Below are 14,654 nucleotides of genomic sequence, written 5' to 3' on the forward strand. Positions count from 1 at the left end.
ATTTCAACACATTACTAATTGTCATACTGCTCAAACCTGGTGACTGGGAGGAAGGAGGGAGTAGGAGTGGGGATTCAAAAGAGCAGCTGCAGGGCCTAGCTGAGCTATCAGATGCCTGCTAATAATAGCTCCCATTTATCTAGTGCTCACTCTGCTAGGTCCGTGCTAAGCACTGCTCCTTTATCTCCTGTAATTCTCACAACAGCACTGGAAAGGGCAGGTGATCCCCCTTCTTGATGATGGGGAAACTAAGGCTCTGAAATAGTCATTGGCCTAAACTCACACAACCAGTAAGTACAGGTTTGAACTGTCATCTGATTCTGTGCTTTTAAGCATCATGCTATACTGCTGCTGCTTCAAGCGTACAAGAGTGGGCGCCAGGAAATGCCGGTTGAGCCAGGAAGGGAGCCTTGCCAAATGCCAAACCAAAAGGGTTTGAAACCTGAGAATTGGCAGTTCACCTCCTCGAAACCCCAGTGTGGGGCATGCAGTGGGGGAGTGGAGGTGTTCCTGGGACACTGAGTGGGAACACAAACAGCAGACCCTGTGTGCCTGTTTAGAAGTAAGAGTGAAGATAGGGAATATATAAAATGAAGTCACTTTAACTGAGCTGCTGCAATTATTAACATGAAGGTTGACGCATGAGGAAAGACTCTGTTCTTGTTCTTACTGGCTGGGAAACTTAAACTTTTTGAACTTTCCATTCCGGTGTCAGTGCCTAGGTAGATATACATCTGAGCCTCGTGGATCAAACTTCCAGATAACACTCTGATTATGCCCCCTGAAGGGCTCACTCCTCCCGCCTACCTAACATTCACGTGACATCCATGATCCAGACCACCTGACGTATGACTGATAACCATCCTGGACCAATCCTAGGGCGAAGACTACAGGACTGATAATCCTCAAGAGTATACTTTTGCCTATAAGAACTCTTTAACTATTCTTTTTTCTTTGGAACACTTCTGGGTTTTTGCCTGGTTGTGTTCTCAGTGTGCAAACACTAAGACCCTTGCATAAAATCTTGATCGTTTATTTCTAGCTAAAACTTGCAGACTTTTTGAGTTCAATTGACAGAAGCATAAAAAGGCAGCACCCTTGGCCACACTGCCTGATATTAACCCAGTTTGGAAGTTGCCGAGGTATGGAGAGCCATGGAAGGGTTTTGGAGTTTGTTTTAATGTAACCTCCAAGCTAAAGGCTGGTAAATAAATAAATAAATAAATAAATAAATAAATAAATAAATAAAATAAAGCGGCCGATGTTGCTTAAGTCATGAGCAAATACTAACTGGTCTTTCCAAGATGTTTTGAATGGGATGAGTGCTCCTCACCCGGGCACCTCCCTAAAAGAGCCCCAGTGAGGGTTCTTTATCCTTCCTCACCTCAGCTTCCTGCCCCCACCCCACTGGGCTGCAGGTGTCTCTGTGTGATAGTGAAGGACTCACTCAGTGCCAACACCGCGGCATAGCACCAAGCTATCTTCTCCCTGCACAGCCACACATACTCCTTGATAGATCTGGGGTCACTCTCTCTATCTGTCTCTCCTTGATTGTTACATTTCACTTCCATTACTGTGTTTTTGGTGGTTGATGAATCCAGAACATTACAAACACTTTTTTTGAGAGTGCTTACCAAATGTCAGGCACTGTTGTTCTACGTCCTGTACACATGTGGCCTCTTTCTGTCATAAAACAGTATGAAGCAGGTAATACTAGTATGTCCATTTTACAGGTGATGACAACTGGGTCCCAGAGAGGTTAAGCTATTTGCTTATGTTACACAGCGGATGAGTAAGCAGTACAGCCAGCTTAGGAATCTAGACTGTGACTCCAGAACCCATGCTCTTAGCTGCCCTGTCATAGTGATTCTGGAGTGAGTCAGAGTCTTCATTCAAGCATCCCTTCCTGGGTACCAGGCCTATCCATGATTAGGTTGCTGCTGCCATGACTGGCTCTTGGCTGCAACACTGAAATGATATCATGTTCCCAGGTGAGTGTGATGCTATTTTAGGCAGTCAGGGAAAACATCACAGAGTATTGTTGATACTCTCCGCGGGGTGGCTCTGAGTGATCCACCTTCCTCTGGACACCCTGTTGCTTTGAATCTGGCACCACGATTCAGTTTCTAATATTATCAACTATGGGTGCTGGACACGTTGGCGGCACCATTGCCTATTTGTAGAACATGCAGTCAGCCACCCGAGAAAGGCACATGGCAGAAACTCATAAGAGGAGCAACATTTGGGGTCACTCACAGGAACATGCCAATTCCACAGCTTCAGAGGAAACTCGGAGGGAGGGAGGGCAATGATAGCTAATGCTTATTAAGCCCTTACAACGTGCCAGGAACTATCTCATTAATCCTCACCTCAGCCCTCTGATGTGGATCCTATTATCATCCCCCTGTGGCAGATGAGAAAAATGAGGCACAGAGAAGTGATTTCCCAAGATCACCGGGTTCATAAACAGGGGATCCAGGATTCAGATGCAGCCAGCGGCTTCAAAGACTGAGTGAGCTCCAACCTGGCGCGACGACTGACTCCTGCGCCCATGTTCTTAACCGCAGCTCTGTTTTGGAGAGTTGTGGACTTTTAGCCACCTGATTGCCTGCTCCATTGTCAGCCTCAGGTGAATGAGGCTCTAGAAACAAAGTAAAAAGAAAGCCTGGCCTAAAATAACTGCTTGACTCCCTGTTGGGGAACAGGGTCGGGAGGGCAGGAGTTGACACAAGATCCCCCAAGGTGGTAAACGCAGTAAGTGATGTTTCTGGTGGGTACTGGGAGGAAGAATCAGAAGGGGCATTCCCAGTCAACATCCGTGGCAGTGGGGGCACGGGGAGGGAGAACCCAGGGTCTCCAAGTCCCTGAAACAAGGCTCTAGCTCTGGTAGTCCTTCCCCTCCCCCCCACCCTGCTGGGCTGTCATTCTTGCCACCTGTTGCTGGTGGTTACTTGCCCCCATTTCCGAGGTGCTGACAGGAAGGAAGCTTGTCTCCCAGCTGGCAACAGGTTTCATTTTAGCATTTGAAAGGTGGGATATCACCACTTTGACCGCTATTAATTATAACATTACTCCTTTCTTTTGGATGAAGTTTAAAAGATATTTGCAAATCATATATCTGATAAGGGATTAAACAGAATATAGAAGGAACTCCTACAACTCAACAAGAAAAAAGAAATTCAATTAAAAAATGTGCAAAGGATTTGAATAGACATTTCTTCAAAGAAGATAAACAAATGGTCAACAAGCACAGGAAAAGATGCCCAACATCACTAGGGAAATCAAATCAAAACTGCAAAAACCATTAGGATGGCTATTATGAAAAACAAAACAGCAATAAGAAAACAAGTGTTGGCAAAGGTATGGAGAAAGGTATTCCCCCTTGTGCCTTGCTGGTGGGAATATAAACTGGTGCAGCTGCTGTGAAAAACAGTTTGGCAGTCCCTCAAAAAGTTAAACAGAATTATCATATGTTACAGCAATTCTCCTTCTAGGTATATACCCCAAAGAATTAAAAGCAAGGACTCAGATTCTTGTACATCTCTGTTCATAGCAGCATTATAGCCAAAAGGTGGAAACAACCCAAATGGCCATTAAAAGGTGAATAGATGAACAAATGGTGGTCTATCTATGCCATGGGATATTATCCAGCCATCAGAAGGAATGATGTCCTGATCCATGCCATAACATGGATGAACCTTGAAAACATTATGCTAAGTGAAATCAGCCAAACACCAAAGGACAAATATTACATGCTTCCATTTGTATGATGTACCCAGAAAAGGCAAATTCATAGAGACAGAAAGTAAAATGGAGGTTATCAGGAGCTGGAGGGAGGGGGTAAACGGGAAGTTTAATAGGTACAGAGTTTCTATTTGGAATGATGAAAAAGTTGTAGAAATGGATAGTAGTTATACAACATTGTAAATGTACTTAATGCCATTGAATTATACACCTTAAATGGTTAAAATGATAAATTTCATAATGTATATTTTACCAAGAAATGGCCAAATATATTTACAAAGAAATGGCCAAAATATGCAAAAGGACTTGTGGGCTTCAGTCTTTTCAGTAGTTTACAATTTCATTAGCATTCACCACAACTACGCTACAGAGAGGAGTACCACGCAAACATCACACTTGGCTCCCCATGCTGGGACTAAGAACACCACTACTCCTTGGAGTTCCCCCAAGGCGACTCTGTCGACACATGGTTGCTATTGGATCCTACCTGTTGCTACAGTATCACTGTGCTGTTACTAAGGAATGTGACATGTCCTGACTTTCAAAGCATTCACATAGCGCCTACAACTACTCTGTGCTCCTTGGTATAAGGCCACATCTCCTTCCAGTACTTAAGCATTAAAAAAAAAAAAAAAAAAAAAAAAATGAGCTAAGGATTTTGCTGGCTGGAATTTCAACTGCAATCATTGTTTAGGCAGGGACAGAGCCAATTGGAGTGTTTAAACTTCATCGTTATTTAGACAGGGATAGAGCCAAGTTTACAGAACTCTGGAAGGCAAGTTTAACCTCAGGGTACCTTAGCAGTTGTTTTAAATCCAATCCTAAGGATTTAATTCAGAGCAAACTGTTCATCCATTTATAACCCAACTTTCTTCTGAGTGCTGGACATACAGAGATGAATAGGTCATAGCTCCTGCTTCCATGAGGCTGAGAGTCTAATAAAAATGTAGATGATGCAATAAAGTGTTAATAGACGTGTGTTCAAAGTGTTGTGGGGTGACTGGGGTCAGGGTCGGGGGGCAAAAAGAGGGGTCATCATGGGTCACAGAGACAGGATGGCATTTGCGCCAAATCCTGAGGGAAGAATCGAGTTTTCCAGGTGACAAAACACAAAGGGGAACTTCAAGTAAAGGAACAGCATATGCAAAGCCACAAAGCACGACAGGATGGGCCATTCAGAAAACCACAAGCAGCCCTGGGTGGGTAGAGCAAAGGTAAGTGGGGAGCGACAATATCCTGGGAGGACAGAGAAGAAATGTAGATGTTATCATGTGCTCAATGGGCCTTTGCAGAAGGATTTTAAGCACGGAGGGAGCCTCGAGGGGCAGGATCAGGTTTTCATTTCCAAAAAGAAATTTAAAGTTTAGTGGATGGATTTGAGGAATTAGAAGCTTGGCACAAGGAGGCTACTGTAGTTGGAAGGTTGTCAAAGTAATCAAGTTGAGAGATGGAGAAAGCCCAGATTCAAGAGGGATTTCATGAGGCAGCAGAGACAAGATAATAATTGTGTAACTAGTGTACTAGATTGAGGTCCAAAATGAGATCCCATTTCTTTTCATCTTGGACTTATAGTGAGGTAGAGTGAGCCTGCAGACGTGAAGGGTAGCTGGCCCTCCCACGCCCACTTCCTGCTCGAAGCTGTGGGAGCACCAGCCTTGCGGTGGGAATGGGGTCTGTGTCTGTGCCCCTTCTCCTTCCTCTTCCCGAGCGCACCCCTGCTTAACCTGCCTAAATTATCTGAAGACATGGCCTTTTATTTTACTATTATTTTAATTTATTCTGCTTTACTTTTTGAGTCAGTTTTCCAGATGCTTCAAAAATCTAAGAAGTATAAGAAGATAGTGAAGAGTGTTCCTCTCACCAAACCCCATCCACTCCATTCCCACCCTGACCTGGAGAAAGTAAAACCACTGTTTCTAGTTTTTTTTGTATCCTTCCAGAGATATTTTTAAATGTATATTCAAGCAAATATGATGAAAATTCTTCTCTTCCTTTTTTTATTTCATTTCCTTCTTGGGGGTTCTTCTTAGGGTAAGTTTAGGGACCCCTTAGGGAGCTCGTTCAGTACTACGGAAGCACTGCTGGTTACCATTATGTCTGCTGAGAAGCCCTTCTCCTCTGCAGGGCCTTACGATGTAAGGGTCCCAAGCAGAAGGCCGTCCAGCTAAGGCCAGGCCTAATCTCTTCAGGAGGCCCCTTCCATCCCTGGACCTACTGCAGTAATTGAGCACAAATGCTGGCCAGCACCACACAGTCCAGGTGAGACCCTGAATTCAGTGGAAAGTGCAGGCTCTGTGCTATGCTTTTATGTGACTGCTCCACACCCAAGAGGGCCCACATTCTCAGCGACTAACACTTCTGTTCACATGTAGCCATTTTCCCTGGGCCCACGAGTGGGGTCAGATGGCTGGACCACAGGGGACCAGCTCTGGGACGACACTGCTCCCAGAGTCAGCTCTCCAGAACAGAACGCCACTCTGACGCGGAGCCTCCTCCGGGGCACTGCTGGTCTTTCCTGCCAGCCAAGCTCAGCCAAGCCACTTCAGTCCGCACCTTGAGTCCCGCGGGGAGGTTACATTAACTCTTACCTTAAAAGTAGAAGCTCTAGGTCTCACTGTTTCCTTTTAGAAAGTTCTTTGCAGGTTGCATAGAAGGGTGCCTTTGGGAGGAGCACCACCTCACTGTCCAAGAAATAGCTCAGCCCCAAGGTCTTGGGGACATAGATAGGTTTGGATTTCAATGGTTGGAGCTGAGTTCTTTTTGGTGGGTAAAGTAGATTGTGATAATAAGGGGGAGGATTGAGTTTGGGAAGGGCCTGGGAGATGAAATCAATTCTGAACATGATGAGTTTATCTGTGGGACCTCTCAGCTTCCTATTATAAACATAAATCCTGATTTTAATGGAGTTTCAAAGCTGCCCATCACTGAATTCTCTCAAGTCTATACCACCCTTCATGATTATCTTTAAGCATCTCCTGGTTGTCTTAAGTAATGAAAGTCATATTCTGGAATCTATATAGGATAGCTGTTTAAAAACACACACCATGCAATGCTCAGGGGATACAACTTGATACCCATCAAACATAATTATAACGGTGTTTAATAGTTAAACAAAGATATTCAAATGCCAACGAGAAAAGGATGGCTGAATAAGGGATGAACTTAGAACGACCAGAGGCTACTGTCCCACCATGCATATAGGAATCAGTATTCAATAATTTTACTTTAATAATAATAGCTAACGCTCGTTGTGTGCCAGAAACTCATCTAATCATTTGACATTCCCCACCCCGATGAGGAAGCTATAATTGTTGCTGTTGTTGTTATTGTTTGTATTTTTCACATTTTATAGATGAGAAAACTGAGGCCCATGGAGATTAAGTAACTTGCTTTTAATCACAGTTACTCTGTTAGGATATGATAAAGACTAACTAAAACTTTAAGCAAACATAATCAGTTGGGAAGGAGCTAGGGCTTATGGAAGTTCTCACACTCTACATTTATCTCTACATGCAAGGACTCTCCAGGAAGAACCCTATGTTTATAATAAAGCTCTGTGGTTCTAATTTCCCTTTCTTTTCTATAGATAGCCCTCCACCTTGGCAGGCAGGCCAGAGAGTGCACATGGCTTGCCATGTCTGCATGCACTGGGTCGCAACCCTTTCCTTCTCCCAAATAAATCCTTTTTGGTGGCAAAACACCTAGTCAATATTATTTTTCAGTTGCTAGATATCAATTTGACTACTAACAAAACCCAAAGCAATAATGGGTTAGACAAGATAGTAATTTTCTGTCACGTCAGTCTCATCAGGTGCAGTCCAGGGCTGATAAGGCAGTCAACTTTGTTAGGGCCTGAGACTGCTTCTTTCAGGTTTCTCTGCCTTCCCTACAGGCCACCCTATTCCACCTTGTCAAAGATGGAGCAATGTCACCTCTGCATTCCAACAGAGAAAGGAAATGGAGGATCCGGCCACCACTTTAAGGCATGACCTGGAAGTTGTGTTCATATTCCATTGGCCAGAATGTGGTCACATGGCCACATCTATTTGCAAAGGAGGCTTGGAAATGTAGTCTTTATTCTGGCCACATGTCCATTTGCCATTCAGGGAAGAAGGGAAGAACGGATACTGGAGGACAAATAATGATCTCTACCACAGTCAAAAGTGGAACTGGGGTGCCGGTTGGCTTAGTCTGTCAGAGTGTGTGCTCTTAACAACAAGGTTGCCAGTTCAATCCCCACATGGGCCACTGTGAGCTGTGCCCTCCACACCTAGATTGAAACAACTACTTGGAGCCGATGGATCCTGGAAAAACACACTTAAAATAAATTAAATATTAAAAAAAAAAAAAAAAGGAACTGGGATTCAAACCAAGCAGTTTGACTTCCAAGCCAAAACTCCAAACTACTACATTCATCATACTGTGGTCTAAGAAGAATGAAATGAGGTCAGGAGTTGCTAAGGTCTTTCTGATCTTTCCCTACAGTTTGAAACTTTCTTGTTATACTTTGAGTACATGCATATGAGCATGCATGAGTGTGTACACACACACACACACACACACACAGACACACACACACAATATATATATATACCTTATCTCTTCCAGTGAAAGAGTTTTTAGATATCGTTGTTCATTGATGGTGAATCAGGTAATGTTCCCTGTCATCCTCTCCCTATAGACTTTCAAGTTTTAGTTTTCTTTTTTCTTTTCCTTTTTCTTCCTACCTTCCTCCCTTTCTTCCTTCCTTCGCTTGTAAGTTGCCAAAAGCCTCACTCTTTATGATGCTTTGTATGTTATGTCATCATCAGTTAAATAATTTTCTCTGCCACCAGACTGTACAGTTGGTCTTGGAAATCACTCCTTACAAATGAAATTCCCCAATCTTTCGTTAGCAAGTGGGGCAAACTAGGGTAACCTTTAAGAGAACTTAGAAAATATGAGAACAGTCAAAATTAGGATCAAACTTCATGAATTTGCTACAATTTACTAATTTTCATTGAAACACCAATTTTATCTCATTCATTCCCAACTTCTCTATTTGGTTAGCTCAGCAGGATATTATCAAAATCAGGAAGCTTCATAACAGCCCACGTATGTACAACTGTACTCCTGACGCCTCTTTTCTCTCATCCCTGTAAAAGCAATTTTGTTTGAACCTCTGAAGCCACTTAAGACATGTTTTATAAAACTAATTTTAAGTAAGTATTAATTCAATTGAGCATTCTTGGCGTGGTTCTTTCAGCTGTGCAGAATGCCACAGCAATGAGGAAATTGTTTCAGAGCAGGAGATGCCAATGCGATGACAGACATTTTTTTACAGCATGTAGCTAGCTGGTGGCTGTTAAATCTGCATTTCCTGACTTCCTGACATTCAGAACGGTCCATTACCCACTGGACATGAACAGAGAGTTAGTTAATAATCAGGCTTTCTTTTTCATAGTGTGTTTAACAATGCAAATTCCTTTTAAATAATTATGTAATTGAATCTTAACAATAACCCTATGAGGTTGGTAGGGACAGCCTGACAACATATGAATATCCTAAACGTCATTGTCAGAAGACAAAGTCCTACTCCCCCTACTTTGGAACCTGGGTACTCCCTAGTAAGTAGAAAGCACACTTACCGTATTTTGCCATGTATAATGTGTCCTTTTTTGCCCAGATTTGTGAGGGGAAAATAAGGATGCATATTATACAAGGGTAGGACTAATTTCATATCTACATACTTGTTTTTAATTCTTTTATTTATGCTTGTGAGTTAAAAGTGTAACTCTAGAAATTAATAATGATATCTGTATGCAAAATAATACCCTGGAATATGACAATCAGTTTTGTTGAACTTAGGATGAAGTTGTAACAACGAAGAGTTCTTGGCCTTCTATGATGTGTAAATATCACAAATTTGTTACCATAAATTTGTTATCAGAAAATTTCTTGTACCTTGTATCTGTTCTTGTGTTTTGCAATTATTTGTTACATAAAATTTCTTGTACCATAATATGTTAAAAAATAAATGCTAAAATTCCTTTATAACACAAGAAACAAGCACCTAAATGTAAACAAATAAAAATTTGAATTAAAAAATGAAACGAAAGACTTTTTCCCCTGAAAGTTTGGGCCAAAAATGTGGGTGCACATTATACGTGGGAGCGCATTATACACGACAATATACAGTATATTATTCTCAACAAATGTTCACTGAGGCCCTCCTATGGGCCAGGGTGCTGTGAGATGCTGGGGCGCCTCAGATGGACAAGACACGGTCACTCCCCTCCAGGAACTCTGCTTGTCGGGTGGAGACATGAGCACCATTATCATCAGATGCTGAAAGTGCCATAACCAATGTCTTCTGCGAAAGTGTGAGGGGGAGAGAAGGTTTCAGAGAGTTGTAGGGGACATTTGTGCTGAGCCCTGAAGTATAAGGAGGATTCTGCCTGGAAGGGAAGTGCAGGGAGGACATGTGTAAGAGTTGTCACAGCATATATGGGGACAGAGGCAGAGACTACATGATTTCTTCAGGGAATGGAGAGAAGTGTGTGGCCAGAGCGGGGTGGGGGGAGGGGGGGATGGCGGGGGAGGAGGGATACCTCCAGTTAGGCAGATGGTAGAGGGCCTGTTTGCTTTGCTAAAGGGTTTGGATTCCTCCTGCAAACCAGGGAAGTGGTAAAGAGTAGATCTGGCTGGGTGTGAGTCTAGACTCCAAGAGCTTGTTGACTTGGGGAAGTTACTTCACCATCATCTATACATTGGGGGTAATATTCATACCCATGGGTTAGTTTTGAATGTTAATGAATTAATGTATGTAAAGTGGATAGCACAGTGCCTGGCACACGGCAAGTGTTGAATAACCATTAACTACTACCTGGCTAATATTTCTTTACTTTTTTGAATCAGACTTCTTTGAGAATGGACAAAGCCTCTCCCTATACACAATATTTTGTGGATGGTTTAATGGGGTTCACAGACCCCCTGACACTGGATTGCAAGAATCCTGTTGTAAGATATAGGGGGTCATCTGAAATTATAAAGCAGATGGTGTTAAGATCAGACTTAACTTTTTTTTTTTTTTTTTGAGGGAAATAGTGGATACTGGAGAAGGAAACCATCCATGATTCTCAAATCTGATTGCACATTATAATCATCTGTAGGGCTTTTTAGAAATACCAGTGCTCCAGCTTCACCCCCAGATATTCTGTTTTACTTGGTCTGTTGGGGCTGGGAGTCAGGATTTTTTAAAACTTCCAGATGATTCTAATGTGTAGCCAAATTTGAGAATCACTGAATTAAGATCAGTGAATCAGATGGAGAGATGAGGCTAGCAGCAGAGTAGGAGTTTAAAAGAAAAAAGAGGAGATTCCAGAACCATTTTAGAGATAGAATCAACAGGCCCATGTGACACAATTAGGTGTAGTGAGAAAGGAGGGTGTGAGGTCATCCCCTTAACCCAGACAGAAGGGGAGGAGGTGTTTGTGTTTTGTTTATTGTTTTTTACTTTTTCTTTATTATGTAGGAGGCAGGAGTGGGCAAGGAGAAAACAGTTTATTCAACAAACGTACTTAATACAGCCGGTCCCGACTTATGGTGGTTCAACTCACAATTTTTTGACTTTACGATGTTACGAAAGCAATACACATAATAAATTACATGAGATATTCAGCAATTTAATATAAAATAGGTTTTGCATTAGATGATTTTGCTAAAATGTAGGCTAATGTAAGTGCTCTGAGCATGATTAAGGTAAGCTAGGCTAAGGTATGATGTTTGGCAGGGTAGGTGTATCAAGTCCATGTTCGACTTACAATATTTTCAGCTTAACGATGGGTTTATCGAGATGTAACCCAACAGTGAGTTGAGGAGCATCTGTATGCATTTATTAAGTGAAAACTGTGGGTCTAGGTTTTGTTTTGGATACCTTTGACATGACTGCAAAACATGGACATGTCTTCTAGGCAGCTGCAAATACCTACAAGTTGTCATCCGTCATCAGTTCATAGCCAGGTGGTTGTGGAAAGATATGGATGAGATCATCCAGGAGAGAGCAGAGAAGGAGGCACCTCCACCAGTTATGGAACTCAGAGGGTCACGGACCCCTGGGGTCACACTGAGGAGAGGAAAGCATTTGTGTGGGATGGTGAGGGCTGTAAGAGAAGGAGGCAAGAGCTCCCAGAAAGAGTGAGTGGCCATTGACTGAAATGCAGCAGAGAGATGACCTGAGGTGAGGACCTAGAGGAGCATGCCCTGTGTTGGATAATTAGGAGTTGACCATGGCTTTGGAGACAGTGGCAGGGACAGAAGCCAAATTCCAGTAGGTACAGATGAGAAAGAAAGTGAGGAAGCATGAGCATCAGTGTAGGAAGTTTGGGGTAAAAGCAATGAAAGCAGTAGCTGCAGGAGAGGAAGGGTGGAGGAACAGAGCTTTCTTTTAGGTCAGAGTGGCGTTATTGTAGTCTGAGGGGAAGGAGCCAGGCAGGAGGAAACCATCAAAAATACAGACGAGGGAGGAGACGGCCAGTGGAGCCAGGGCTCAGCTTCGGCAGGCGGCCCAGGCCTCACAAACACTGGGTGAAGAATTGCTCTTGGATGAGAGTAGAGATGTTTCTTTGAGTTGAAAGAAAAGTTTCGAGAATGGCACAGGTCTCCTGTCTGAGAAGCCATCCAGGGTCATTTCTGAATCCCAAGATAGCTTCCTACCTATATTTTCCCTTCCAGTCCCAGTCCCCAGAACTGAATCTGTTTCTTTCCCTCTAACGCCACCACCACTCCCGGACTTGAGGCTGGCTGGAGAGTGAGCTGTTTAATACCTGAGGTTTCCATCTTCTTCACTGGCCCAAAAGAAAAGCATGGGCCTTTCTGTCTGGAGTTGACGGTTAATCATGACACAGGAAGAATCCAGCTGAGGTGATGAGAGTTATGGAGTCTCACAGTTCTTCAGTCACTTCTGCTCATTCTTTTTTCCTCTGCAGGAGGGTGTCCTCCTCTGATCTCTGGGTCTCTCATATGGCATCTTGCTTTCAGGCACATTGCGACCATTCCCACCTTCCTAAAAGGCTTTCTCCTCCTGGCATTAAGTTCCCGGTTGTCCTCCTGCCCACTGATGCCCCCGCTCTTCCTGACCTGGAGATGTTGGGTGCCCAGGGCTCTGTCCTGGGCTCTTTTCTTCCACAAATACACTTTCTCCACGGGCCATCTCTTCCAGTCCCATCACTTTAAATCTCATCACTGATGACGTAAGAAATTCCCAAACCTGTAAAGAATTTGTGTAAGTTTATTTGAGCCAAAACTGACGACAATTGCCAGGAAGCAATTGTCAAATGCTTTGGAGAAGAGCAGTTTTTCTGTTTCTTTTATGCATTTGAAATTGAAGGGAGAAAGCAAGGAATATTACATGAAGAAGGGAGAAAGCAAGGCGGGGATTGGATTATAGGACAGTTAAGATTATGTGCTCTCTTGAGGGTAGTAACACCTCTGGGGAGTATTACTTGTGGTATTTCAAAGGTATTTTAACCTAGATGCACAAGAACAATGGACAGGGCTGGCTTAAAAGCTTTCACTAAAGAAGTGATTGGCCTGGGGTGTGACTCCCCACCGTGCCCTGCCCAGCTAGGAAGGTGGGATCAGATCATGCGCTGAGGTTCCTTCCCACAGAACGCTTTTTTGTCCACACCGCTATGCTGACCTCTCACCCAACACAAGAGCTCCCCATCTTGTGGCTGACATTTCCATGTGGATATCTCACAGGCCTCTCAATCTTAACATGCGCAAAACAGAACTCTCCGTTTTCTTCCCCTCCCGTCTGCCCCTTCTTCTGTTTCCTGCTCTCGTATATGATGGTAACTTCCTCACTTGCTTAATTAAAACCCCAGAGTCATCCTTGATTCTTCTTGTTTTCTTATCCCCCAAATGTAATCCATCAGTAAATCCTTTTGATTCTACTTCCAAAATACATTGAAATCTGTCCACTTCTTCCATCTCCAGGGCAGACCAGTGCTGCTCAGGGTGTGGGTGGCGGATAGCAGCATCACCATTGCCTGGAACTTGTTAGATCGTGGAGTCCTTTCAGAATCAGAAACTCTGGGATTGGGGCTCTCCAGAGGATTCTGATGCCCTCTGAAGTATGAGAAGCACTCTGGTCCAAACCTTTATGGTCTCTGTCAACCCACCTCCATAATCTCCAACTGGTCTTCAGATTTATTGTCTTGCCTTGCTACAGTCTGCTCTCCTCCTAGCAGCCAGAGTGATTGTTTTTAAAAAACAATTAAATCAGATTATGTCACACACGTACACACCCTCCCTCCCGTCCTCCCATCAGTTTAAAACCACCCATGGCTTCCCACTAAACATAGTACAATCCAGATTCTCTTCCTTGGTCCATAGAGCACCGATGTGAGATCTGACCCCACCTACCATTTCGACTTCTGCCTTCCCCCTTCCTACAGCCTTCAGGTAAATAGGCCTCTCCCTTTTACAGATGCACACAGCGTGTTCCCAACTTGGGACCTTTGCACTGGCTGTTCTTCTGCCTGAAATGCTCTTTCCCTGAACTTTCATAGCTGGTTTCCTCATGTCATTTTCCTTCTCAGTGTAACTGGCACCTCCTTTAGAGAGGCCTTCATCAACTATCCAATCCAAATAACCCCTTTTTACCAATTACACAGTTTTAACCCTTGCATAGTACTTATTACTATCAATTTTAAGAATTTTCTTGTTTATATGTTGTCCTATATGTAAAGTATTATGAGACTAGGGATCTGGTTTATCTTATTCATTGCTGTGTCCAGATACCTGGAACTGTGCCTGAAACATAATAGATGTTCAATATTTGCAGAATGAACTTTGCTTCTTCCTTACTTATAAGCCTGAAGTTACTATTTATGAACTAGTGTCCACTCAGATGCCCTCTTATACCT

The sequence above is a fragment of the Rhinolophus ferrumequinum genome, chromosome 14 (genome assembly GCF_004115265.2).
Source record: "Rhinolophus ferrumequinum isolate MPI-CBG mRhiFer1 chromosome 14, mRhiFer1_v1.p, whole genome shotgun sequence".
NCBI classification, from domain to species: Eukaryota; Metazoa; Chordata; class Mammalia; order Chiroptera; family Rhinolophidae; genus Rhinolophus; species Rhinolophus ferrumequinum.